Source organism: Puntigrus tetrazona, chromosome 10, assembly GCF_018831695.1.
Source record: "Puntigrus tetrazona isolate hp1 chromosome 10, ASM1883169v1, whole genome shotgun sequence".
In the NCBI taxonomy this organism is placed as follows: Eukaryota; Metazoa; Chordata; class Actinopteri; order Cypriniformes; family Cyprinidae; genus Puntigrus; species Puntigrus tetrazona.
Genome location: NC_056708.1, coordinates 2,016,853 through 2,044,352, shown reverse-complemented (window position 1 = coordinate 2,044,352; position 27,500 = coordinate 2,016,853). Strand labels below are relative to the sequence as shown.

The following is a 27,500-nucleotide window of genomic DNA, read 5'->3' as shown; positions in this document are numbered from 1 at the left end:
GACTGAAAAATTCTCGTTTTGTGCAATATGCAACAGCCATTATATACAAAAAGATCTCGTCCTGAAAAGTCACAGGCAGTATAAAATGAACACTAGGAGGAGACAAACATCACCTTTTCGCTTTATTATTCAATTGTAGCTGTCGTTATTGATCGATTATCTGTTAAATAAAACTGCTTTCAGACATGAAACGTTGTTAGAAATATTTTATTATTTTTATTATAGCTCGCTGCATCCACATACTAATCTAACGGAGAAAGTTACAAACGTTGTCTTTTTTTCCCTCGTGCTGTTAAGCCATCATAAAAGCAAAGTCATGACGAGAACATTTGAAATCTATAATGAACTCATCCGCTGTGAAATTACAAAACCTCAGAGAAATGCAGCCAGCCAGCCTTCCGCCCGAAACGTGATCGAGGCTCTTCCTCCTGTTGCCTTCAATTGGGAGAGAATAAGTCGTTACCAGGGACTCACAGCTTCCATTGGTTTAAACTGTACGCCTATCAGCTGTTGCTCTGTTTTGGGGTTCTATGGAGGCCAACTGGACCTGACGCTTTCCCCTTAGCGCTAGCGTTGAGAAGTAAGATTCATTTGAGCGAGTCGGTTCGTTCGAACGATTCATTTAAACAAACTGAGATTAAAATGTGTTTCACGAATGCGTTGAATTTCTCAAGTATTTTTACCTAAAGGATTAGCGAATAATATTACAGTTCGTAATAGCGTTTTGTTAATCAAAAAGAGAAAAATATAATAGCAATTTAATTTTAGACGGTGTTTTTTTAACGCGGGTTGTGCCGTTTATGATTTAAATAATACATTTACACCGATCACGATAACTACGTAGGTTTTAATAAGCGTTCTAATTTCACGCAATCAGGTCGATCGAATCGCTCAAAAGAACCGATCAGAAGAACGATTCGCTGTTGAATCATTAGCACAACTGTAGTGCAGACTGTCCAGTGCTTGAGCGCTGCTTCGCTGCTCCATCACTTTAGTGACTGCTCCTCCGCGTCTCAATGTAAATTAATGCTCTCGGCGACCTTCTCGGTCGCTCTTTTTATTATACGGATTATTTTTTGTAATTCTCCCGCTTCGTCGAAACATCTTTGTTTTCTATCAGCCAGAAAACTTCCCAGCAGCTGTGGGCAACTTTCCGTCTCGCGCTGAGGTGAAGAATGCATTAGCTCGCTCAGCTAGCAGCAGCTTTCTTCGGCTTCCCAGCATCTAGCGCTGCGTTTCGGGGGGGTTTGTGATGTTTTTCCGTGTCTCCAGTCGTGAACTAACCCACATGGATTAGCCGGACGGCGTTTAGCCCTCGTAAATGAAAGGAAAATAACGGGAAGGTTCAGTATAAGGTGAGTACAAGACATTTTATTTGTCCTTCAGCGTCTCGCCTCAGTGTTTGGTGTCTTCCTCACTGTTAGCCAGACCATGCTAAGAACGGCGGCGGACGTTTTTTTTGCTTTCTTATTCACCCTTCCCTTTAAATCCAGCGTTTTCCTGTAGCCTTACGTAATTCTGCCTTTGTTTTTAATTCGTACGTATTCATACCCCCGCGGGATTTTCGATACAGCGAGTAAAGCGAGTGTAATATCAGACACGACTGACTAACGTAACGTTAGACGCATGTTTACCGTGCTCCGTTTAAACGCGTATACATACGTACAATCGCGAAAACGTCTCTTTTTAAAAATATTTTATTAACGTATAAAATGTGTTGTCTTAACAATTTGACAGAAACGAGGTTTGGTCGTTCAGGTGCAGTACATTAACCACCGTCTCTCATAGACATCCTGTTTTCTTTTCTGTCTGCTTTTGAAAGGACAGTGTGGTTAACGAGGCATATCTGCTGCAGTCTCTCATATATTGTGTTTAATGAGTAAATGACTGTCATCGCATCTCATAAGCGATCCGTGCCTTTGTTTCACAATCACTTTCTGCTCGGAACAGGTTCTGTAGGTGAAAACGGGGTTTTTCTGTTGATACCTGGCGAATTAGCGAGCGGATCATTAAGTGATCAGATTAGTGCTATTAAAGGCTTTGAGAACGTAATGGTGAAATCCAGTGAATCAGTCTGGACGCACGAGTTCCGCAATTGCCCCAAACCTCAGACGGTGTGTTGACGCTCTGCTCTGGGTTTCTTCTCGTTTTAGGCCCCATTCAAACTCATGGTAAAGAAATGAATGGGTGTATTGCGTCCACTGTCATGGGATGCTGAGAAATGCAATCAGAAACTACCCATAGGAACTGTTATTGCTCATAGCATGCTCTCTCTCATAGCTCTCATAGTTTTCTTTTTTTTAATGACGTATCGCCTTGAAAGAATTATGTATATGTAGGACATCATTCAAGCTATAAACAGTTCATTAGATCGTGCGAATAGGTTTTATTGTTGCTCTGCTGAATTTTCTGAGCCAAATCCGGTGATTTCAGTGAGTAAATGTACACCGGGAAAAAATATGGTACAAACAATTTACAGTCAAAAATGGTTGAACTGTTACATAGCATAGAGAAATTAAGAAACGGCGGTTAAGATTGAATTACGCATTACATTTTGAAAAGCTTAAATCGTGTTTTCTTAAAAAAGAATGACTTTTAGTTATCGTTCCTGTGTTGTTGTATTTTTCACTTTCTATAGAAATTTCTGCTAAAACCTTGTATACAACGATTGCGGGAGAAATGTTGTTCATTTTGAATGATTTCGCAAAATAGCTGCCGTTTGATTTTGCAGAGGATCTTGGCAAATAAGCAAAATTTGAGACACTGAGAAAACTGAAACCTGAACGTATGAGAGAATTACAAAAAATGTGATATAGAGACCTGGAAAATAGTGTTTTAAAATAGCAGTTGTTATAATAAAAAAAAAAAAAAAAAAAAAAAAATATATATATATATATATATATATATATATATATATATATATATATATATATATATATATATATATATATATATATACATATATATATATGTATATATGTGTGTGTGTGTGTTATAAAATATAATAATAATAATACCAATAATAATAATAATAAACATGAAAAATTCTATAATAAAAAAATCATTTAGCAATTTCACATCAGATTTTCAAAAAAAAGAAAAGGAAAAATGCTCTCTTTCTATTTACATTACATATTATTTTGAAAAAATCGTTTGAGCAGTTATTGTGAATGATTGTGAAATTAATTGACATACACTGGATGAAAAATGTGGGAACTTTGCAGTGGGCTCTCAGGAGGAAGTAAAGGTACCTTCTGTCGAGCAGAAACGGTTAAGATATAAGAGAGCTCCTTTGTGGTTTTTGGTTCCTATGGGCATTTCTATCGATTTCACCCCAGATATCAACAGGGTTCTGGTTTGATTGCTGTTGGTCCAGCAGATTGTTTTAGCAGGTGATAAATGGAGCTAATAGGATGAGATGGCTTCAGGGAGATTATTGCCACTTGCTCGGCTCATCTCCCCTATGGCTAATCCCTGTTTTCCTCATCCAGTAACAAACTGATTTGAACAGATCTGGCGAGAGTGAACTTTAATCAGGAGCAATTCAGTTCAGGGTTTGTCTGTGGGTTACGCCGGATTGTTTTGAGCAAGGATTGGGTTATTTAACAGACCTGAGCTGAAACGCTGTGCTCTTTTCTGCTGGACGCTTAGTCAGTGATTCCAAGGCAGGTGTGTTAGAAATGCAAACTGAAGAACTTTCTCGTCTAAATAAAGAATAACAAACGCGGAGCTCAGATGGCTCTTTATTCAAAAAACAGATCTAATCTAAATCTAATATAAAACCAGAACATCACTTTCAAACAAAAAGTTTCATTTGTTTCTTGTGCCTGGGTGTTCATTATTTCACGGGTTTGGCAAGAATCTCTCTAATGCAGGCAGTCACAATAGCCATATTGAGCAGGCTGTGCAAAATACCGTATCCCACAATGCAATGCACTCCACATGACCTTCCTTTTGCAGTGTGACAAATGAACCAGAAGTGATTTCTTCCTTCTGAGAACATCTCCTGTTTTCACTCTGGCAGGAGTTTGTGCACAAAAATATATTGTTTTTCCCTGATATAATAACCACAACTCAGTAAGTATGCAATGCTTAATTATAACAGAAAACAGTATACCACACTACATTAGGTTAATAGTTTCATAATGCATTTTCTAATGCATTTAAAAAAGCATTTAAAACATTTTACATAAAATGTGTATTATGCCTTTGTTTGATTACCACGTTTAGGTTATAAATGAAGTTATAAACAGAGAAAAAAAAATCATAGTGCCCCTAATAATGTCATTTTTGTAAAATAATTTTTGATTATTAATTATTTCCATTCATTAGACATGCATTTTAATTACAAAAAATGTAATGGATCATTAAAAGACACATTCAAATGGAAAAAAAAAAAATGAATGAAAGTATTATGTGAGTTTGCGTACACAGCCTGAAGTAGATCCTGAGATGATCGCTGAATTCATCTGGGCCACTGCCAGCACGCTGATGCATTACTGTACAGACAACACCAGAAATCACTTTGAGATCTCGTCAAAGATGGGCTGCTATTCATACTGCTGCTCTACACATGATACACTCGTTTATCTGAGTCATCATCCAAAAAGTGTTCTCCCTGCAGCACTTCAGCTGCTTATTTTTGGAGTTGAATAATAAAATGCTGGTGACATATTTCAGCAGGTAATGTTAACCATGAAGTATACAGAGAGCCTTCATGTTTAATTTACTTGAGCAAACATGAAACAAATATGTTGCTAATTGTTAATGTTAAACGATTAATTGGTTGACCGGTGACCATAAAGTGTAATAAATGTTCATGCTACTGTTAAATTAGCTGTGTATGTTAACATACTTGTTAAAAAAGCTCTTCTGATCAGATCTGAAAATATTTATCTTGTGTTTTTTGCTATGCAGACAGTCTCTCATATCATTTACACAAACAAGTGCCGTGACCCGACTTATTGACCTGTACTGTGGTATTACCATGCTTTTTTTGGGTTATGTAATTAGCTTTACTTTGAATTACCTGAGAGTGCCTTGTAATGTTTTACCCTGTGATACCACGTGTGACTTTCTATCGTCATCACCCACCCACCTCACAGGAAACAAGCTTCTGTCTTACAGTAATGAATCAGTTCGATTGAATTTTCCAAAAGAATCATTTGTGGAATGTTTTGTATGGCTTTAGTCAGCATGTTGAGCTCAATAGATTCAGATCAAATGACAAAGATTTCAACAATGGAAAATAAAGCGCTCGAGTCAGACTCGCGCCAAAATGCGATTTATTGTGTCTTCCATGTAACCCATCTCTCTTCCTCTTCTGAAATGTGTGTGTTACTAGAGAAAATATTTAGACTGAGCTTCTAGATATGTTTCACTGGTGTGAGTGTGAGACGGAGATACTGTACGTGTAAGTGCTGTGGAATGTTTCCATTAAATCAGGCGTGTGTGCGGTGAGGGTTTCTGCACGTTCACAGACTCTTCTGCTGTGCCATAGGCTTTATTCCTGCACTAAGCATCGTGTGATTGCTCTGTGAATCGGCTTTGCTTCGTAAATGACTCGCGTCTCTCGTATACAACATTTCATTCAGAACACGGTTTCAGTGATCGTTAATACCCTGGACGTGGTTTCTGTGCGTTACCGTTTTACAGAAAATGAAAATCGGTTATGTAAAGTTTAGCTAGCAGAAATAACAGGTTGTTGATGTTTGAAACGCAATGCATGTAATGGCCCACCACAATATCAACAATGATTGTCACAAATAGATTTTGCTAAAGTATTTAACTTCATGTTATATCCCTGATGGTAAAGCAGCGTTGGAGAGCTGATTTTGTACAGCCGTCTCCAGGGAAACCTCTATTTCTCCCGCTCTAAACACTTCCACACAAAGAATGAATTTGCTTGTATGTATATGAGCCACGTCATTTCTTTCAGAAAAATCTACAGCAAACCATTACGCAAGTCTTTGCTTACCTTTTAGAGTAGAGCTCAAGGCTGCCATTTCTGTTCAGAGGAACACATTTGAAGTCATGGCCAAGCATTCTCTTACGTTGTCAGCTGTTTTCGTACAGCGAGGCCATGTGCTTGCGATTTCTTGGCCAAACACTTTGCGTACTTGTGTAATTTCTGGCCTTGGATAACTCGCACTCTGTATTGAAAAGATTTGCCTGAAGTGATGTGTGAATTAGTTATAGTATGGCCGTGTGTGTGTGTGTGTGTGTGTGGCACACGCACAGATTTCAGGCAGATGTTGTTGTGGCTGGTGCTTAGAAACAGTTTCACACAAAACATATCATTATTAAATCAGAGGGAGGGCAGAAAGAAATGGCCAGATGTACACTTTTTAGGTCAGACGTGTAATTTGTATTCATCAAGTTTGTTTGGAGTCCCAACCGACGCGAGTGTGATTTTTCTGTTTGCACCTCTGGCGTGTCGTTCATCATCAGCGCTGAGGGGGTTTGATGAGATCGGCTGTGGAAATGGCTAATGATGTGCAAGTGCCAATGTTAAAAACACGGCATTAAATGCATTTATTGTCTTTTTAAATGCAAAAGTGTAATTGTCATTTATTCATGTTTTTCCCCCAAACTTACGTTTCGTCCCTTTCAATGAAAGTCGTTGTTTATGTGTGCTATTAAGCTTTAAAAAAAATCCAAGACTAGTCTTACTGTTCATTGTTTCTTACGCTCATCAACGCTCATTTATTAGGCAAAAATATAGCGATATTGTTACCATGTAAAATCTCTTTTCTGTTATAATGTTAATATATAATTTATTCCTTTGATCAAAGCTGAATCTTCATTATCATCACTCTAGTCTTTATCGTCACATGATCCTTCAAGAAATGCTGATTTGACAGCTTTTGCTGCTTAAAAGATCAAAAATTCCTTGACGCGTACAAATTTTTTGCTAACATTTCTTTATTGTTGCTTTTTGATCAATAGAATGCATCCTTGCTGAATAAAAGTATTATTGACTTTCAGTATGACAATCTTACTTACCCCAAACTTTTGAACCGTAGTTTATCTTCTCATGTGCATTACGTTTAGGGATGCTTCATTTTTTTGCTTTTGATACTGATTCTGTTACCTGAGACTCAATCGTTTAAAAAGTAATGTTACGTTTTCTGTCTTCATACAAACATTGCACACATTAATTTCCAGTTATGGTGCTTTGTAATCAGTTTAGTGTCAAATGTAAATAGGTTAATTGTAAATGCATCCCTTTTTTTGTTATTAAGCCACCGCCATCATTTAAATATACAAAACATAGCCAACTGTCTCCGATAGCTGATCAACAAATTTATTCAATATTGATGTTGATACCCGATACAAACATCGGATCGGAGCATCCCTAGTTACATTAAATATATAATTGGTCCGCCATGCCAGATGCCATTGGTTCTCGTCTGTGTTTAGGCCAGTTTTTAGAGGTTAAGAGAAGATTTAGGGTTTATTTAAAGAACTGAACAAAATTACCACATGACTTTGAGACGTGAAATATAGACCATAAGTATTTCCTTTTATGGTGCTAATTTTTGCAGCTCGACTTTATATGTCACTTTTGTTGTATTAAAAAAAAAAAAGCAGCTAGAACATCTTTTGTTGGCACGATCGCGAGTAAATGATGGCAGTTCTTGTTGTTGAGTGAACCTCCTTAAATCCTTCAAAGCCAGATTCGTGCCTGCAAACGGTTATATTTAGATCTCAAAGTTGCCAAATGTCCTTCTTTTGAGCCAGTCATATTTTATCGCCATTGATTCGTAGAAAACCGCTGTGTGGAAGCCGTTTTTCGCCGCTCGCTCTGCTTACAGACCTGCTGAATGGATGTTTATACTGCGGGAGGCCCGTAGCATTTACTGGGCGACATCAGTTTGTGTAACATTTGACATTTGAGTCTGTCCGGCAAATCTCACATCTGTGCCGACAGCTTTACTCCGACGATACGCCTGTCTCTGTGACCCACTTACCCCAGCATCTGCCTCTCTTTTTCCCTCCCGCGTGGCTGCTTTAGCATCAAACTCAAATCCTGCTTATCGTCAGCCTCTTTCAAAGCCGTACAACACAAGCAAATAAAAGCTAATGTGACAATCTCACTTTTATGACTGTAAACACGGATTTAAGATTGAGCGGCATGAGCGTTTTCCTCTGATGAAAGGGGCTTTGTGGTTTGCGCTAAGGTTTGTTTCCGCGTGTGAAAACACTGGTTGGGTTTCCGGCTTTCTGTCTTTATCTCACACCTATGTGGGTCAGTGACGTGATGCTCATTTTGTCCTGTTTGTTAATCAAATTTCAAAACTCCCGTGCAGCGAGATCTTTGAGCAAAGACGATTGCAAAACCAGTTGTAAAGCCACGTTGCTGCATTCTTAGGTAGTATAATAAGATGCAAGTCAGATATATTGCGTAGCACATTGTAACTTCTCGAGGGTTCGGCACAGTGATCCGGATACAGATCCTGTGTGTGTGTGTGTGTGTGTGTGTGTGTGTGTGTGTGTGTGTGTGTGTGTGTGTGTGTGTGTGTGTGTGTGTGTGTGTGTGTGTGTACTGACAGTAAATCTTTAACGCACAGGAGGCTGATAAAAGGACCCCGGAGGAATTAGAGCAGAAGTAAATGACTGTCAGACGGACCAATCGCTGCAGTTTCAGTCCTTCCTCCTTCACAGCTGCGCTTCTTCAAGAACCATGACCGTGCTTGTATGTTGCATATCACACCGTGTTTCGGTATGAGCAGCAGAAATGTGCACAGAACTCTTTTGTTTCACTTTGAAGTTCGACTCAATCTAACCTGTGGTGCTTAGCTCTAGATTTGCGTAGAGACTGATTTAGAAGTTCCGTTTCCTGTTTGATGCACACAGTAGCTGTGCTTTCAGCAGGGAGTCCTAATACGTTCCTCTGTATGTGGCACTTCATAAACAAAATTAAAAGTGGGCGGGTGGTTGATTTGAATTTTGTAAATAATAACGTTCACAAATGTTTGTTATTAGATTTTAGCTGCTTGTCTAACGTGAAGATATTGAAACGTTTCATTGGGTTCAAATATTTGCTGATTTTTAGTTTGAAACACTGGAAAATCTGTCATCTTTTACTCTCCTTCTGTTCAAACCCATATGATTTTCTTTCTTGGATGGAAAACAAATAGAATTGTCACGCTCCAGAAAATACAAGCAGCATAGAAAAAGCTAAGATATGTAGTTTAACACTGTATTGTATGTAATATTACAATAATGGTTGAACTGTTTAGCCTTGCTGGCCTTCTGCTATCAGAAATGTTATGCATAGTTTTATCCTTCTTACTCTGTGCCCTGAAAACACCTGATTGACCTTATCTTTGTGTTGTCTTTGAACCATGAGTGTAATAAAGAATGATCATCATAACCTGACAGCGAGAGGATAAAGGCTGTTTATTTACCGTGCATGATTATTATCTTAATGCGGCTCATTGCCTGGACTTGGTGCTGTCAGCAAAAGCTACATTCAAAACAAGCGTGCGTTCCCGGTCTCCGAATTTTGACATTACCAGTTGTATAGGATATGTTTTACAGACTTTTAAAAACGATGTATTGCTTGTTAATAATGCAACTCCTGAATTGAGACGTGCCCGAAATCAATTTCTACTTATAGCGGCTGTTATGAATGACTTGCGCTCAGTCATCAGTTGAGAGGACATAAATGCAGTATGTATTGATTTGTTTGCATAGCCATCGATCAGCTTTGTCAGTCGATGCATATTCAGAAATGAACTGCCATTACAGTCCGTATTGTACGGTAATGTCCATTATCACGAGTTCAGATCACACCGCTGAAAGAATGAGCGTGTTGGTGGATTGTGTTTTCTTTGGTCAGCGTTTGCATCGTCAGCGATGGCTTGTATTTCCAGGGTGAGAGAAACGGCGCGATTACAGTTCTGCTTCTGGCTACTCTGTAACTCACAAACGAACGTCAGACATTTCCACGATTTTTTTCCTTCCTCGTTCCAGATCCATTCTGCCAGCATTTCTCACGACCTATCAAGCAGGCTCTTAGAAAAACAAGTGTTTAACCACAGCCGCAGCGCGTGTCCCCGGAGCACTGTTGGTAGGAGACGTATCGCTATCATCTGATGGAGACGCGAGACGTTACAAAGCAGAGACGAAGCCAGCCGTGAAGACAAGTCTCTTGCGGAGCAGTGGTTCCCAGGCCCGGAGCTGCAGGGCTGCCTTGACCTTTGCCCTCTCTGTGGTCATTAAAACCACTTCTCTGGACCTCAGACATTAGAAGTATGTCACCGCTGCAGTTAACTCGACTTCTGCTTCCCTCAAGTATTTTGGATCGATGACAGTGTCTGTAATCAAAACAATAACTGCTATGAGTAACGCAACAGCGCATGCCTCACTTTTCCTCGAGATCTGGCTTAAATAACGCTGTGGATATGAGAGAGACACAGTCTTGTATTTGCAGTGTAGGTTTAGTGGGAAGTTATGCTTATATTGAATGATTTAATCTTGTTATTGAAGACGTGTTTTAGTGATGGACTAATACTGACCAGATTGATACGATCGATTTTAGCCTTTTTAGATTTATATTACTTGTGCATTTATATTGCATTGCATTTATCTCATTTTTAATTGAAATAACTACATGTTCCGTAGAAAGAACAGGCTTATTTCCATTTAATCTGTCCTTTCGCATTCAAATTGATTTACTTTTAATTATTACTTTCAGCCTGTATTTGTCCGTTCGAGCACAAGAAGATGCAGAAATTAATATGAGGCTCATGCATTGCCTGGGACACTGATCTGTGTGTGCACTGTGCGCACAGAACACGCTGTATACAGTTGTTTATCGCATTTTGAATACTTGAGTACTTTTAAATCATAGCGCAATAAGACACAAAAGAGGAGTCAGTTCTGGGCTGTACTACTGCATTAACATAACACAAAAACAAGTGTTATACATAGAAGGAAATAATGTGCAGGGAGTTGATTTTGAAATGACTGCGTGTTGTAGTTATTGTTATTCTGTTCCATGTGACTGATTATTGTATTCCAGCGTGGCGCTGCTTGCAGAGAAAACATCTAAGAGACAAAGACATTTAAATGTACACACACGTGCCCAGCGTCGCACTGAACCCTGTAGGTCGTCCAAGTATATGACTTTGATTTTGCATTAACAAATTGGAGTAGTGTGCTGGCACCCATCTGTAAGATTTACCAGGAATAAATGGGAACGCAACATAAATGTTGTTGATAAATAATAGACAATATTCAAATTCATGTATTGGTTAATGAACACAACAGACACTTGTCTCTTGGGAATGAGATTATTTGGATGGAGTCGTTAGTATTGCAATATGTTGTTGCTCTTTTCCAAATTCTCTTGCTGGCATTGACTTTTGCTTGCCTGTTTGCGCTACACCACCATTTTGTACATCCGTTCGTCTTCCAGACTCCTGCTGTAGGTCTTTATGCAGCAGATCCAGGCAGATGGTAGACGTGTTACCCGCATACAGTCAGCAGGCTGAGAGACACCCTCTGTGGCCGGATTTGGCAAACACAGCGCTTTCCAAAGGCAAGGGAACGCTGTAGCTAAGATCACTGTGCCAGTCTCGTTTTGCTCTTTTCTTCAGTCTGATATTTTCCTTACGAAGGCGTTGAGTTTCAGATTTCTGACACGTTGTTTGCATCATGGATGTTATTGATGGCTTTTCAATGGTTGATGACTAAAGAGCAGGGTGTTTGAGATGTACCGGTGTTTTCCATGCATTGATTTATTTGTGTCGGCACGCGACAAAAAGATAAATTTTTCAAAAACCTTTGACTTTCTTTGGATAAACACGAGCAAAATTGAAACCCGTTCGTGTGTTTTTATATCGCTGTTTTTCTGAAGGAAACTGACCGTCTTCAGAAAATTTTGGATGTCATTTTCGTTTCATCTTGCATGTAATGTCTGATAAATCCTCGTTTGTGAGCGGAGCACTGCTTTGTATACAGTGTTTCCAGAGAAACCAGATCCCGACCACGGTTTGATTAGAGCAAATGAAGCATCACTGAATGATTGAATTCTTTTTTTAGTCAACATTTACAAAAAAGAAAGTTCAAAAGAAAACCATTTATTGCAAATAAAAGTCTGAAACATTATAAATGTCTTTACTGTCACTTTTGATCAGCGAAGTGCGACAATGCAAATTAATTTTGTACAGTTTGTACACAAAATTAGCAAAAACATACATTTTCAAGAATAATGGAACCACCTTTGATCCAAGATGTAGTTCTTTTTTTTTTCTTTTTTTTTCATAATGTGGACATATTTGGAGATGTAGCATAGAACGCTAGTCCAAACAGCTGATAAAACCTCACAATAATCCACACCACTCTATTACGTAGTTTAATGAGAGGAAAGCTTTTTTTTTTCTTTTTAAATGGTGCTTCAGACAGAAGTACGAGTTCATAATGCTGCTTTCTTGAGTGAAAAAGCCACTTGACCATAATATGCACAGATTAAGCGCTCTTCGGTTCAAAACCGCTATAAACAAACTATTTGGCAACCGTTTGGACTCTCATTCTGACGGCACCCATTCACTGCGGTGGAGTCATGTGAGAGAAACTAATGTAACGCTGCATGTTGGCATGAAGAAGCAAACTCATCAGCATCTCGGATTCAATTTTTGAGTTTCACGTTTTAATGATCAGGCCGTGAAAATGTCATTGTTTTCATGAAGGGAATGCTGCCGATGGAGGAAGAGGGTCTGTTTTATCTTGGGATGGAGTTGGAGCGGATGATGTCAACCTCCTCATTCCTGCCAGTGTGGGCGGCTTAGATAAGATCCTCCGAAAGACACAGAACGCATGAGCATATGCTGTTTTCATCAAACACAAAACTGCAGCCAGGCTACCGCATAACGCTCAGCTGTTTCAAATAATGCTGTTACTTTCATGAAGTAAATCTCAAAAAGCGGTTCTGTCATCCTCCGCTCACCCCTCTTTCTTTCCAAACTCTATGACTCTCTTTCCGTGGAACATGAAATTAGATACTACTTTGTGCTTCAGGAATGACAGAAATGCACTAAAATGGTCTTCTGAAGTGCCAAAATTAAATCCGATTTTGCTTCCAAATGTTAGAAAAGGCTGCTTTGTTGTTATCGGTAGCATTTCCTTGTCACTTAGTAGCAGTGCAGGCCTCCAGTAAAAGCCTTGGCTGTTATCACAGGTGTGAATGTATCTGTGTTTTGGGAGATGGCTGTCTTCACGACGTTTTGAAGCCCTGTTATGGCTCAGGCTGTACTCTGATACTATTTTTCCATAGCAGGGTGCTCGGCGCTGTTGAATATTAACTAGACAGATTTAATGTCGAGTTGTTTAGCGCAGCTGCAGACTGTCCCGTTACGGATAGATTATTATCGGCGCACCTCCGGTACCTCCTCGGTTCATTTACCGGATCCAATAGCCTGCAGTTGTCCGCTTGTAAAATAATGCCGTTTTCACGCTTTATTCAACAGTAAGCATCATTAATATTTTTTTCATATGAAGTATCAAACACGGCATGCGCAATGCTGATCAGTAGTTTTATTTATTTATTTTTTACATTTATTTCTAAGTCAGTTGTACTCACCAAGGCTGCATTAATTCGATCAAAAATAAAACGGTACAATTTCGAAATGATTTCAATATAAAATGACTATTGTGTTGTCGTCATATATTTTTAAATGCAGTTTATTCCTGTGAGTAAAAATTGTATTTTCCGTATCATCCAGTCTTCAGAAATCATTTTAATATGCTGCTCAATAAGCATAAATATTATATGATATTATATTAACTGTATAGCATTGTCCTGAACGTTTTAGGACCGTTGTTTTGTCGCTGTAGCTTTGTATTGGAAAGCTGAGGATGAAAGCAGCTCCGCTCGCGGTATGAAACTGTTTATGGTGCTCGGGCCAGAGACGTTCCTCAGCGCAGCCAGTAGCCACTTCTGGTTTTCCTCTGCTAATCATCCTGTGCTTACAGTGTGCAGATCTCACTGTTGAAGGGTGACCAAAGCTCCTTGCTTCCACTAGCACTCTACTTGTTCCAGCAGTCAGTGCTGTTTTTTGTCACGTTGTGTTGTCCACACACAGCTGAGATAAACACTTTCTTCTAGAACTTCTATTAATTTATAATTCTAATATTTAGTAGATGTTAGTTGACTAGCTAGTGGATCCCTGAGATCAGTTTACTCTTAGATTTACACGTGAGGTGTCTGGTGTTTGGCCTCATGGCCCAGGCTTCTTTACCTTTGGTTTCAGTATAAATGTTAAAGGGTTCGTCCATCGCTCCAAAGCTGCTGTTATTCTCACTTCCTTTATCATAACATGTCTCCTTGCAGCAATAGCATCCGGTGTTCAGCTGTCCTCACACTCCAGATAAATGTGTAAAGCAGCTCTAAACTGCATATTTGTTTAGTGGTTTTTTGTTGTTGTTGTTGTTACTCTGTAATTACTGAGTTCATAAGTTCAAATTTTAATTCTTTAAAAAGTGATGTTGGTTAATGGTCACATGATGAATTTTTTATTATTTTTAGTTTAAAATGATTTATTTTACTTTGACTATAATTGAGTGATTTTTTACTAAGCAACTTATTTGGATTGTGTTTAAATATTTAATATCACTGTATTTTGATCTACTTTTTAGTTGCTGATTTTTGATTTTCTTATTTTTAAAGAATTAAATGGAACATTTTAATAGTTGTTTATTTTATTTTTTTAGTGAGTTGATTTAGTTTTTGTTTGAAACGCATTTCAAATTACTATTTTATTGTTTTAAAATATTTAGTAAGTGATTTATTTTTATTTGTATTTAAATGCTTGCTTTTTCAGGTTTTTAAAGTTTTAGTTTCTTTTAATTTAACAAATTCAACAAATTTAATTAACAAACAGATTTAGATTTCATTTTAAGTCGGTGTTTTTTATTAATTTTATTTTAGTTTTTTTGTTTTAGTAAGTAATTTTTAAATGGTTATTAAAAATAATAATTTCCTATCTTAGTTATCAATTTTGGATTATTATTATTATTATTATTATTATTATTTTTATGTTTAATTGTAATTTGACATGTTTATGATTGTAATAATTCTAAACCATTTTCATGAACTTGAGATCCTCATGGACCTCCAGGGATCTGTAAAACCCTGTTTTGTGCATTACAGCGCAGAGGTCTGATCTTATAGTTCAATATACATTTTTTTACATTTTATTTATTTATTTTTTGGGGGGTTTGTTCTTGACGTGAACTAAAGATGATGTGAAAAACAAAAGTTCCCACTTCCCAAATGTTTGCAGACGCTGCAAGGCCTGTGTCTATATTTAGCCATGAGAGTGAAATGGGGCATGTGGTTTTTTATTTATTCATTAATTTTTTAAAACGAATACATGATATAACAAGGAAGCATTTTCATCTCGATTGCTGAGGGTCACTTAACCTCAGCGGATAAAACCGATCACACACACTTAAAAGACACGCTGTAGATAGAAATGAGGCTTGATGCCTGTACTAATGAGCCCATTTAAATACAGATTTATGAGGGGTGACATCGTTATCTCTGTCCTTCCAGTAATAAACGAGCCACAAATCCCATAGGCTTACGCTGGCAGACCAGAATATCATACAGACTTGTGGGTGGGCTCTTTTGACTTGAGGCAGCCACCTAAAATACCCTAGAGGCCATCGCAAACACGCTAGTATCCACACCACAGCATCGATGAGATCAGTTTTGCATGCTCAAACACCAAGATATGCACACGTTTTGTTGAAGAACTTGCTCACCAGCGGATTCTCTGCAGGGAATGAGTCCAAACAGCTGATAAAAGCATCAAAGAGATCCACTCCAGTCCATCAGTTAACATCTTGTGAAGTCAAAAGTAAGAAAGCTCGTAAGACACTGGGCTACCATAAAGAGTTAGTTCACCCAATAATGAAAATTCTGTCATTAATCAATCATGTCGTTACAAAGCCGTAAGACCGTTCATTCATCTTCGGAACACAAATTAAGATATTTTTGATAACTGAAATGATCCCAGCTCCAGAAACATCGTAAACACATCAGTCCATGTGACATCAGTGGCTCAACTTCGGTTTTGATACTTTTTTGTGCAAATAAAACAGAAATAACATAATGTACTCGACCGTTCTTTTCCCCTCGGGTTACTTCTTCCACCATTTTAGAGAGTGACACCAAGCATACTCTTCTTTCCCCTAAGAGTAAGCAGTGCTTATTACGTTCATGCACATGCTTTCTTCCTGTACGGAAACAACGCTGATTTCATCACATGCATTCTCAAGTAAAATGCTAAATTGTTATTGTTTTCTCCTAGGGTTGTAAAACTGAAGTTGAGCCACCGATGTATTTACTGTATTTCTGGAGCTGGGAACATTTCAGTTGTGCTGCTGGCTATAGAGCTCTCTGATTTCACCAGACGTTTGACTTTAGATATCAGTCCACCAGACGTTGGCCAAGATACCAGTCCATAACTCACAGCAATGCTTCCTCCGGTGAAAGTCCGTTCTGGACTGCTTTCTTTCGTAAACAGTACCTGACCCATGCGTATTTCTCTCCTGATTCACGCATTCGTCTGTTGAATTTACGTGGAATATGTAGTAAAATGAATGTACTAGATAATCTTCAGTCAGTGGTTAATTTACATGAAGATGATATGCTGACCTGAATGTGTCTGTGGCGGTTACTGCACAAGAGGAAGTGAAGTGTTTTTCTCTGTTCTGCTGCGCTTCTATCAGAGATGGACATGAAGATACGGCATGAGAAGCTCGGTGGCAGATTTCGTCGTATTGCTTTGACGCGTGTTGTTTGTTTGGAGGGAGTGACGAGTGACGCTCGGTGTCCGCACAAGGGTCAGACGTTTACAAAAGTAGAGTTCTGTCAGAAAAGTAAAGATTTGTGCCGCCTCATGCCATCCCAAACTAGTTGACTTTCTACAGTGGAGCTCTTTTCCATTCACTATCCTTTTAACAATGAATAGGGCGCAGTAGTAAGTCCCACACAAGCTACTACACACTGAGAGTGTGTGTCTGGGAAGCGCTCCAGGCGCCTGTATGCACAGAGGTCAACTCAACGCCTACAGCTCACGCTATCACCTCGAGCCTGAAGAAAACTTCATATGCACTTCTAAGAGCCTCAGTATTGATGCGCCGTCATATTTAGTATCTGAAGCTCCCACACACACACACACACACACACAAACATTACTCATGCTCACACTTGACGGAAAATTGTGAATTGATCAAATGCATCTCGGATGCTCAGTTCATCTGACTGTGTGTGTGTGTGTGTGTGTGTGTGTGTGTGTACAAAGAGGCTTTTTTTTAAATGTTATTTAATGCTCATCATGGCTGCATTTATTGCATCAAAAATGTTGTAATGGTGAAAAATTATTGCAATTTAAAATGTGTTTATATGAGTATATTAGTGCAAAATCTAATTTATTCCTGTGATCAAAGCTGAATTTTCAGCATCGTTACTATTAGTTATTTAGTGATTCTTTAGAAATCGATTTAGTATGCTGATTTGCTGCCGCAGGAACATTTCTGATCACTGAAAGTGTGGAAAACAGTGCTGCTTCATGTTTTTGTAGAAACATAAAAAATTGTATTTATTTATTTTTTTTCCCCTCTCTCCTTCCTCCCATACTTTGTCTGGGCTCTTCAGCTCCACCGGGGCATCATAACAAGCTCCTTGACTTCCCATTTACAGGATCAAATGGATGCTCATGCTGTTGCTGAAACATGAATTTCCTGCTGCCGTATGAACAGGACCCAGAGGCATTTGTTTTTCAGTGTTTTTCCACATTTTCAGCTAATCTCATATTTAATTAAAAGCTCAGCAGCTGACGCCAGTTTAATGCGGGGCGTCTTTTGGCTCCGATTCCCTGCCTGAGTGTGTTTGAGAGAGAGAGGTGAGAGGATTGCACGTCTAAAAACAGCAGCTCACTCATAATTGATAAGGCCATGCGGGATAGTGGTCAGATATCTGCCACTAAATGCAAGCGCAGGACTTTTAATGAGCTCGTGCTGCTTCTCCTCTGCACTGACAAAGGTGCTCAACAGCAGCGTTTACTCACAGGAAGGAAAAGTTTCCGCCCTGGCATTACGACCACGGTCAGGCTGCTGTAAGAGGTTTTGGTGAAATGATTTAATGACACTGCTGGATTTTTATTTTTGCAGTTTTTTTGCACAAGCTGTGGTTGCAAAGTTCACTTGACTTCACACTTTCATTCAGCTTGTTTTAATGAATTGTGCACAGAAACAACGTATGTGAATCATGTGCCTCCAGGACAGCTCACGATTAGTATTAAAGCATTAAAAATCCATTTTGCTGCAGTAGAATTTGCCTAGATCCAGTACACACAACGTATAATGCGTTTCCAGTCTCTGCTTTCTTCATAATGTATTTGGTTCAGGCAGAAGTAAGTTCTAGTCCATGTTCTTTACATCTTAAAAAAATGAAAACAAAACTATACTTAACTACTGTTAAATTCTTTTCTTTTTTCATTTAAACGCCACATATATATTTGATCTAATTAACATGTGCTGATTAAAAATAGATTTAATGTAAAATAAATTGAGCGGTGAAATTTCACATGAATAGATCCTTTTATATTATGGTGTTTAACAAGAAATGCATCGAGTCAGAAACATTTACAAAAAGTTGTTTTAGAAAGAAATATTTTAATTACCATACGACTGCCAAGGTCTGGCTTTATGAATGAATCACTGAATCATTGGCCTAATCGATTTGTTAAAAACAGCAGATTTATTCAGTAACTAAACACTGGCATGTGCTGCTTGGAGATGGAGAATAGTTATGATGTCAGTGATTTTTATCTTTTTGTGCAGCTGATGTGGATGTAGAAGCTGAAACTGACATTTAGGGACAGAGACCGAGGGGTTTTGTGGTGATGTGCGGTCTCTTCAATCTCCTGCACTGGTCAGATGATGCCGAGATGGACATGAGGGGTTTAAGGGACGGTCACGAACAGAATGATGAGACACCGTGCCTAACACCACCCTTTAGCTTCGCCCTTACGTTCTTAAAATACAATATATATAGTATCACGTCTGTGTTAAACCAATGAGCTTTCAAAATCACTGAAAAAAATAACCGTTATACATGCCTGTGACTGCACATGCTTTGATTGAAGCGTGATTTTTTTAGTGTGTCAGATTTATGGCTAATGTAAATAAACTACAGTTGGAGTAATGGACTGTTTTGCTCAGCTGGTGAGGTTTTTTATAGTGGCGTAACTGAATTATTTATTGAATTTTCATGTCTATTGCTGTTGTACTCGACGTGCTCCAAATCAATTTAGAGATTGGACTGTTGTGCAAACTGCCCTTTTTATACCTGCCTGAACCAACCCTTTAAAAATGGGTTACCTAGTTTTAGCATCTTTTTTTTTATGCATTGCTGGCAGAAGAATACAGACTTTGGTAGTCAGAGAGAATATCAAAACACGTGCCAAGAAAATCGTCATCAGCGCTTATATCGGCATTTTGCCTTACTTTCAACACTACAGTATAAATTATTGCAAATGAACCAGCTAGCAAGTCGTTGGCCAAGGGCGAAGGTCGATTCTATACACGATAAGACCGCAATGTAGGCGATGCGGCACAGGCGCAGCTCATCGAGCGAGATCAGATTACCCGCCCTTAGTTCAGAACAGGACAATGGCGGTTTTGTTTGCCTCACTGCCGCGAGACCACTGTGCATTGAACAGCACGGTGAGAACCAAAACCAAAACAGTGGAGCAGAACTGGACTAACCGGTCGAGCTGCTTTTGTCACCGATACCAGTGTTTTTTCACCTCTTTTATATCTTGGCTTCACCCTTTCCCAAGTTTACTTCGTACACTGAGGAATCCACAGTCTTCCCCATCCCGCCGGTAAACTGGGCGTCTCTGAAGCGATCTGGGCCGTTGAATTATTGAGAAAGGCCTCGGCCCCTGCGGTGTCAGCTGGAGATAGAGGAGATGCGCTCGTCAGCCGGTGACCGAATGAAACAAACACCCAAGCCTTCCTGCTGCTCACATGTGACCTCTCACCTCCGGGCTGGACACATGTACTCCTCAGCCAATGAACCTGACACCTGACCCACTGACCCCTGCTGTACGCCCGGACACGTGTTAGAGCCGCCCGAGAACAGGCCAGATAAGAACGAGATGATTACAGCACTCATCCTGTGTTACAAAGCAGCTCGCAAAACTAAACCTTTTTGATGGAGCAGTTCAAGCCAAAAATTAAAAACTGACTTATTTACAGACTTACTCCAGATCTCAGTGTCACATGATCGGTCAGAAATAGCCTAATTTAAACATTCCTTATCAAACAGCTATGCTGCTTTATAATTTGTGGAAACGTAAATTTTTCTGGATTATTTTGGAGTATTCACTTCTTTAAAAAAAAAAGCTTACAGACCAATAAATATATTTCCTTAAGACCGTCTATCTAACCAAGTAGGTTGATTTAGGTTTATGCGCATCAGATTTATTTCTTAATCATGCATGCACTCAAACCTTAAATCTTCAATCTTCAGTCTCACTCCGGATCGAATTTGCAAATGTTTTGAACTGGATTTAAAAATGTTGTATGCATTTGGAGATGTATATTCTCTGAGCAGATTTAGCAAGCATGTTAATGTACAGAATTCACATCTTTAAATTCATTCCATTTAAGAACTCCCTCTAAAACATATAATTAGTTGAATCAGTTACGTCAACATCATGGAAATACGTAACTGACCCAGTTAAGTAAGTTGCAAAGTGATTTTAAATGGTTCCCTGATAGAATCTGTTTATATTAAGTGCATATGTATTTTTCACTTCAATGATAAATGCTATTATTGCATGCTCCTTTAGTATATTTTCTGTACTGGCTTTAATTTAAGCAAAAGCTCAACTCTGAAAGCCTGCTTAATTGAACATCAAACACTGCCAAGTCGTCTTTTTTCCCTCATGTTGTTCAAAAACAAGCATCTTCTCATTAAGTCTCATGCAAAGCATGCTGGAAACCAATGGTTCGGTTAGGTCAACAGAAAAAGTGCCGTTGAATATACGTACATTTGCACAATTTAAACTGTTTATCAAATGCAAATTGTTGATTTGAAAAATTATGGAATAAATCAGACAGTCTGTTTTTTAAAGTGCTTATAAACTGATCAAACTATTCTGTACCTGACTAGTTGGATGACTAGTCAACCCATTTAATTCATCCAACTGTACTTTCATAATGTAATTTTCATTAACTTAACATGTAGAAGTCACTTGTCCAAATGAAAACGTCAGGAATCGCTCTGATCGTTTCGGTTTCTTCGGCATTGACCCGCTTGACATCTAGTGAACCATTCTGACCACCCTGTTTTTAAGTTTTTCACCTGCATTGTGAGAGAATCTTTTTGTATTGTGCCTAAACTTTGAGCTAGATAATGTCTATCTTCAGCCAGCTGCTAATAAACTGTTAGATTTTGCTGGCCAACGATGGAGTCGTAGGCCGTTCAGTTCTTTTAAAGCGCACTCATTTCAGTATGACACACAAACAGAGAAATCCAGACATTTGATGCAGCATGCTAATGGTATTCTTTTTTTTTTCTCCTGTTATTCAGCCTGTAGACTAGGAATGGCTCAATAACACAGTTTTGCCTTTAATACCGTAGATGACTAATAAGCAGCTTCAGAAGATAATTGAATTAAAAAGTTTTATTCAAAACGCTGTTCGAACCAAACGAACTCACTTCTTAAGTTTTATTGGTTGTTGGTTTTTATTGAACCTTTATTGATTTATACCAAAATCGCACTCTTCCAATATAAATAACATATTGCACGCCACGTAGAACAAGTGGGAGATCTGTTAGTTTCTATTTACACTCCAGACTCAACTCCCGCGGTATTACAGTACTCAAGCAGAACTTGCCCTACATTACTGTGCCAAGTGATACAGATTTCCAAAGAGCTGTAACTAAACTTCAGATCATCGGCTCTCGCGCCATCCTGCTATTTTCAGTCCTTCCCTCCAGACTGCATATTCTCAGGGTTATGCTTGATGTTTTCTGTGTTTTTCCTCTCTCGCTTTTTCTCTTCCCTCCAAACATGGCCTATTTTTCATGCGCGTCGCCCCAGCATTCCTTCGGTTCGGATCAAAAACCGCTACCGCGTCGAAGTGTTACCCAAACCCAGATCCTATAAATATCTTTAGCACTGTCAGAATGGTGAATTTCTTCTCAGATCTGACGCGCGGTGCACCGTCCGCCCGTAGATCTGTACGACAGGATCCGAGAACGTTTCCTTCTTGCCGAGTACTGTATACGTCAGCAGCCGCAGACAGGCTAGTTTCTTGGCGATGCGTCTGCTGCACGCTCTGTTTAACATTACGCAGGCTCCGAGATGGCAATGGTGCTATGCTTCGGAGAAACTGCAGACGAGCTCTTCCTGTTGTGAGCACAGAGTCTCTGATAACCGCAGGCGGGGGGAGGGGAGAAAGAAAGCCAAACCGCTTTTGTATTGAAAATGCGACCATTGTCTAATTGGTCGCCGGAGCCGGTCCACGGAGCTGCGTGAAATGGGTCAGCGAGTTCCCATAGAGCGGCCCGCGGCCACCGAGAACCTCTGATTCACACCGAATCGTTTGCCTTGATCTTCTTCTTTAGAGCCGCGCCGAAGTCTCAGCTGGGTCGCCCAAACTACGGGCAGAAAGTCTGTGGAGATACTGAGCTCGACTATGTGTGTTCATGCAGGTGTATTTGAGGAACGGAGCAAATTTAAACCATTACCTAAAATCTGTCACGCTTCTGCATATTCAGACTTAACATGTCGCTTTTAAGGCACTTGTGCAGAAATAAAATCACTACATCTACAGTAGGGCTGCGCAATTAATCAATTACAGACGCCATAAATGCATAAAAGGGGCAATTAATCATTCAAAATCCATTTATTTAGTATAGCATTATAATACTACGCAAGAAGAAATTAATCTGATGTATAGTTCACATTTGAGGCTTAATACTATAGAAAATACATATTTCAGCTTGTTTATTTTCATCTAAAAATATGGCATGTGGTTGTTTCCAGCTATGGTATAAACATAGTAATTCATAATTGCAATTCAAATTTCAAGGTAATAATCGACAATTATGATATTTGTAACCGTCGTGCAGCCCTAATCTACAGGAATTTTTGATGTTTATAAATAAAGCTGTCATTCAAATTCATCTAACTAGATGAATAGATTTTTTTTTTTATTGTTGGCCAATAAATTGCACTCAAAATAAAATTGTTGAGAGAGCTAAAAGAGAGAGCTTGTGTAGCAGCGCGTTTTCAGCACGGATTAAAAAAATCAAGCAGGAAATTAAAATTTTTCTCCCAGTTCAGACTTTTTGTTCTGCCGGGTTTACATCGCATAACTCTTGATATTTTTTTTATATCTCGGAATGAATGCAGATTCACAATTGCAATATTTAAACCGTTAAAATGTAACGGTTGCATAATGTAAACTCGCGGGAGATATTGCCAGATATAAACGTACAATGTCATAATCTCATAATTCTAAGGCTTTAAAGTGCAATTAAGAGCTATATGAAGACCGAACTGTCGTATGGAAAAAGTTGCAGTCGTACGAAAAACTTTTTTTTTTTTTTTTTTTTTTTTTTGCAATCGCAAATGCATTTTATAATTATTAGAAAAATGTAAGAATTGCTAGAAAAGTCTATGTCACACAATTGTTCATTCGTGGAATAAGCTTCCATACGTTTGTAAAAATAACTTATTGTTGATCAGCACTTCCTGCATACTCTGTTTTTCACTATCTGACTGCACAAGCGTCTCTTTTTACGCCGTCATCTCCACTGACATGATTTCGAGTGGCAGTAGTATCTATATGCTGAGTTGTCAGGCTCGTCATCTTTTAGTTTCATGACAGCTGGCAAGTAGTGTTAAGGTGCAGTAGCTAAACTTTCTGCGTTGGAGTCAAACACGTAGTTACTGGCACTGAATTGCTTAATATAGTATGCTATGTGTATATCAGGACTCTTTCCATATCGTGGTTGTTTTCCATTAGCAGATTATTGCAACACCCCCTAGTAGCAAGCAATGACGGTAGCGTTCACCCAGATAGGCTTTTGTTTTCTTGTTTGGTTGAAAGTAATGATTTCGTTAATTACTGAATTTTCCAGAAAGTAGGTTAATCCTGACTGCACCCTACGTGTGCATGAGCGGTGTATTGGTGTATTAGTAATATTGTTATTCAGGAATAGCGTAAAACACACTCGGGTAAATTAGCCAATGACAAACACTACAAACGCGTTCTTAGTTCCCCTCTCTCCACCGCAAACCCGTTAAAAATGACAAGCATTCAGAACAGAAAAAAGCGAAAAATATAAATACTTCGAGTAATATGATGAAAGGCGAACGGAAACATGCGGTATGCGTGAAATGTGCTGTACAGATGAACTTTGGCTCACATGATTCTCTCATGTGGCATGAATCCAGATATTTTGCATGCTTTCCTGACCTACATTTCAGAGAATAGATGTTTTTTTATTTTTTTTGTCCGATTAAAAATGCAAAAATTGTATGTATGGAAACAACATGGAAATTTGAGGCTATTAAAACCACACACACACACACACAAAAACAAATGTATGTAGGCCTCACAAAAATAAAAAAATGAGATCTAATTATTTATTTATAACCGTTTTAAAAAATACGAACACTATGTAAACGTTTGATTACTTGTAGCTTTGGTTTTATGGGAAATTGGTTGATCTCAAGAAAGCAGCCTGTTATCTTTAGTTTTCAGCGAATGCCGTTCTTGGCTTCTCAAGTCCCATTGTTTTTCTAGATTTGAACTACAAGCCTGTAGTTTATTCCACATAAATCCAGGGTGAGCGCTCATCCCAGTGCCAGCATGCGTGTGAAGGATTTCCTGCTGCCCTGCTCCGGTCTCTAGGTGTGATTTTACCCCACAGGTGTTTTCTTTGGAACGTTACCCACCTGGTTTGGTTTTTTATTTTAATTTTTTTTTATTGCATCTGATCCTGCTAACCTTGAGGCACGCTGCCGCTGTGGAATGTAGCTGCTCTGCGGTGTCTGTCACATCGTCCGCTGTTTTTGCCCCGCCGCGCTCTCTTGTCGTGCCAGCTGTAGCCATGGCAACGGTGGTGACCCGAAGGGTTAAAGGCTGCGCGACGCGCTGGCATTTTCCGGATAAAGAGAGCTGTGTGGACTGGCACAAAAGAAAGAGGACAGATTGTGGGAGGTCTGTTTGATGTGAAAGTTGTGCCAGCAGGCAAATCTCTCTTGTACCTTCCTGCCCCCTCACACACACACACACACACACAGACAAGCATTCGGAATATAGTTAAGGTATGATGAGTGAAAAGAATTGTTTTATAACTAGATTACTAGTTGTAATGGATGTTGTTATGGTTGGTGTTGGTGTTTTAACCTGTTGATATGCAGTTGCTAGGGAGTTCTGGGGCCTTGGTTACAACTTGGTCAGTTTTTTTTATTTATTTTAATGTTGTGCCTGACAATATTTTTTTAAGTAACCAAAAGTCTTGTTAAAGGGAATAATAAAACATAAAACTGAACAACAGTTTATTAAGTTAGGGTTATAAAGTAAGGGACATTTGCATATTTCTCAAATTCAGAGATTTAATTTCAAATGGATGAATTAATCAAAAAACGTGCCTAAATCTTAAATCTAACTTTTTTTTTTTTTTTTTTTTTTAGTTTTAATAGCAATTAAAAATAGTAAACACATTTTAGGATGCTGTAAAATCTATTTTATTTATTTATTTTAATAAATACAGTTTATTTCCTTTTTTTCCTAATTCATTTTCAGCGTTTTCCGTTTAAATTTTTCTGTATTCTGAACTACAGTTTCCTTCAATTTAAAAAAAAAAAAAAAAAAAAAAAAGCATGTCTAATAATTTAGTTTTTACACCATGCAAAACTAATTTAAAATCTATATTTGCAATCATTCTAATTGAAAAACAGTATAAATCATAGTAATAGGTGATAAAATATTCATAGTAACTTATTTTTGTTGCAGACCAAGGATCATGTGAGAGTCTGAAGGGCAATCTGAAGGGCAGCTAACTATCCTAAGATCTAACTGACTATCTAGAAACTACATAGTGATTTAATTCATTTATTAAAAAAATAAATCCTAAATGTTAGTAATATTTAGTGGTTAAAAAGCTGCAAACATACCTTACAGCTCCTCGGCTGTATCTTTCTGAGAGTGTGGTCTCTAGGTAGTGTCTGACATTCTTGTGTGTATGTACTTCAGTGGGCTGTGTGTGTTTTTGAACACCGAGGCCATGTGGTGTTCATTACTATGGCTGCTGAGCTGCAGTGCTCCTTAGAGACAGTCGCATCCTCTCCGAGGGCTGTATCACATGGCATGCGTCACATGACGCTGTCAGCACCAATAGGAAGTAAACCCATATTTTCCCACGCACTGCGAAGTACCAAATCACACATGCCCGTGTTTATGCCTCGGGGAAAGTAAAAGCCTGAAATAAAAAGAAATAGCATTTTGTAAAAAAACAAAAAAAAACAAAATCGTGTGAATAGAGTCGCTGGAAGTGGAGTGTGTGTCTGTCCTCTGTTCCTCTTCCCTGCAGCTCTCACACACTCCGTAGACGCCTTAATGTCGATTGCAACAGGATCTGGCTGTCATTGTCCACAAGCGCGTTGAAAGGGAAACGCTGAACCTCCGCCCCAGACCTGCTTGCACGCCCATTTCCCTCCGCAGGGCGACGTCAGCAGGCGTGTGTTTATTATGACTGATAAGGGCAGGCCCCTGGAGAGCAGCGGCTTCTCGTTCGCTATCACTGTCTGCACAAACTTTCCACGGGCTGTTACTACCTCGCCAACAGAACCAGGGCCCCGTGTGTGTGTGTGTGTGTGTGTGTGTGTGTGTGTGTGTGTGTGTGTGTGTGTGTGTGTGTGTGTGTGTGTGTGTGTGTGTGTGTGTGTGTGTGTGTGTGTGTGTGTGTGTGTGTGTGTGTGTGTGTGCGCGTTTCTTACACTGCTTCCAGAAAAGGGCTGTTTGATGGATGTCTGTGCATCTGCAAGGAGTCTCTAGTGTTCTTTTCCATCAGAATACAGCATACAAATCACCAGAGCTACCCCGTATGACTTTACATTCAAACTGTTTGGAAGGATTACAGCAAGATTATTACTAAAACTAAAACCATAAAAACAGACCATTTATCATTACTCCTCTTTCAAGTACTAACTTGGAATTAATAAATAAAATTAAAAAAGGTTATTTGAAATTAACAGTAACTTTAATATTATTGGGGCTTCAGCTCTTCACGTTTTAAGTCTTATTTTAATTAACTTTAGCTGCTTTCTGGGATGCTTTTGATTTAGCAAAACTTGCTTTTTTTCTTCATTTGTTTCATGTCTATGACTTTTGCCCAGATCTGTTAATTTGCTAAAAATTGCTAAAACTATTTGGGGAAAATGGTCTTT

General features: G+C 38.8%; 2 protein-coding genes across 10 annotated transcripts in view; both read left to right on the top strand.

Moving 5' to 3' along the window:
- The window catches only part of nln (neurolysin (metallopeptidase M3 family)), an 11,896-nt gene extending 11,705 nt beyond the window's left edge, over positions 1 to 191 (top strand). For all 7 annotated transcript variants that reach the window (XM_043250255.1, XM_043250259.1, XM_043250254.1 and 4 more), the window contains one exon: positions 1 to 191. This exon is cut by the window's left edge and continues 365 nt beyond it. The gene's annotated coding sequence lies outside the window, so the exon portion shown is untranslated.
- Positions 192 to 917: 726 nt separating this feature from the next.
- erbin (erbb2 interacting protein) overlaps positions 918 to 27,500 on the top strand; it is a 65,175-nt gene continuing 38,592 nt past the window's right edge. Inside the window, exon 1 of one of the 3 annotated variants that reach the window (XM_043250250.1) lies at positions 918 to 1,355. The gene's annotated coding sequence lies outside the window, so the exon portion shown is untranslated. The remainder of the gene's footprint in view (positions 1,356 to 27,500) is intronic. The other 2 variants (XM_043250247.1, XM_043250249.1) reach the window with 2 other exon arrangements.